Source organism: Gavialis gangeticus, unplaced genomic scaffold, assembly GCF_001723915.1.
Source record: "Gavialis gangeticus isolate Ggan-Ray unplaced genomic scaffold, GavGan_comp1, whole genome shotgun sequence".
Taxonomy (NCBI): Eukaryota; Metazoa; Chordata; order Crocodylia; family Gavialidae; genus Gavialis; species Gavialis gangeticus.
Window position 1 is genome coordinate 117170013 of NW_017729032.1, and position 2150 is coordinate 117172162.

Sequence of the window (2150 nt, forward strand, 5' to 3'; positions counted from 1 at the left end):
CAGGGCCCAGAGCAGGGTGGCAGGAGTACAGGGTCCCGGGTGTCGGGGGTTTTATGGAGCCGGACCAGCTCCCCCCTCGTCGTGCTGGCACAGCCCAGCCTGGCTTCACAGACCCCTGCCAGCCTGCCCCCTGCTCTGGGCCCCACCAGTGTTGGCCCTAGGACATTGGTCCCAAGATGTTGACCAGGGGGCAGGGCACCTGTCAAGGGGCAGGCCCTCGACAGCTTGCCAAAACTGGGTTAGTGGCCCTCTGCCCAAAATAATTGCCTGTCCCTGAGAGGTCACATTTGTCCCTTAATTTCTCTACCAACATTAACCTTTGGATGTACTTTTCCATCCATTTTTTTGTCTGTCTCTAGTAATTCCATATGCATTCAAACTAGAATCACTTTGTTTTTTCCTTGCTATGAACTTTATCCCTCTTCCTATGTCCCTCCCACATTTCTCTGAATATTTCTTCCAATAATTCTCGCACCTTTTTTTCATCCCGGTAAGTCAATTCCCAAGTCTGATTTGAGAGGTTCTGCCTTCACCTTCACAATCTCAAGTACTACCTTTTCCAGGAAATCATATCTGTTCATCATCTATCCTATATGCCTCCCATCACTGGTTAATGTTGCCTTCATCTGCAGCCTCCACTCTTCGCTAGCTGCTCTTAGAGCCTCTTCTATGTTTTCCTGGCATGCCACTTCTGGTGAGCTGGCCTGCCATCGTGCTTAAACTGCCCTCTGCTTTTCACCCAGCATACTTTCTTCTGCTGCTCCTGCTCTGTCTCCCAGTCTCCTCTGCTCCTGTGTACCTTCTGGCATCACCACTCTCATCCTTGCTGCCTCTGCCATTGTTCCTTGTGTCACCTTTTTTCCTTTCTTTTCTACCTTTGTCTCCTCCATCTGTTTCCAGATCTTCATATGATCTAAATATATAGATTTTTACCACCAGCACTCCCTCATTTGTTCCAATTTCATTGTTTCAGGGCAGCTTTATACCAAAGTGATTACTGAGGCCTGTACCAAAGAAGATGGAGGCAAGAATCTACCAAATTGATAGTCAAGGGCAAAAGATGTCTGTGTTCTACAAGATCAATGATAATAATGTCCATTAGCTGTAAAATATACTCTCTTAGAGGTCTGAAGTCCAGCTGAGTTTATTAAACTTTCAGGCAACCCCTAAGGGGCAGCCATGACCTCGGCTCCATTCTGTCCATTCAGCAAAGGGTTTATAGTTTCAGTGGGTGTGACTTACACCAGTATTTACCTTGAGGCTTGTATGGACAATAAATTCACTCAATGGTACAGTCATTTGCCATTTAAAAAACTACTATTTCAACTTCTTGTTGGGGACTGTCTCTCTCTGCATGTGTGGAAAAATAAACCATTTCCTGAAATTTAGTGTCCATAGACATGCAACATAAGGCTAAAATACCTAGCATGCTCTATTTATAGTTAAGGCATATAGTATCTGTCATCATGAGAATAGAATAAATTTTGACATGGTGTTTGCTAGCTGTAGAACTGAAAATCTGAAGAATTAAGGTAATGTTGTAATAGATATTGGAGTATAAAGCAGATGGACACTGAGTAGCCAGGAATCATGAAAAATTGTGAACAGTATCTTCATACAGTAAAAACATGCATGCATATACTCCACTAACTTATCACCTGTGGATGTCTGGAACCTGCAAGATTGCATGGAATACTGCCATATTAACATGTGGTTTAAAAGACTGTTGCAGACAGCATAATATGTAATAAAGATCTAGTGCAGATAAACTTTACATAATCTCTAAAAGTAAATTATGCTGCCAGTTCTATTTTCAAAAATAAATAAAATCTTTCAAAGTGCTCAATAGGGAAGTTTATGGTTTGTTATATGTTTACTAGTTATTTTAACTATTACTTACTATTTTAAAAATAGTAAATTTTTAAGTTCCATAAAATTGATCAGCATATCAAGCTCTTTCATTTTTTCTGAACAAGGAAGCTGACACTTACTTTTGTAGTGAATTTAGCTTGCTGTTTATATAATGTTATCTTTGGAACATTAAAATGGGGGGCAGGGTTGGCTCTTCATCATAAAAAGGTGGTAGCCTTTTCTGGTATTCTCTTCCACTTTGTTTGCATGGTATATGGTTTCTTGGGTTTTCTTTTCTT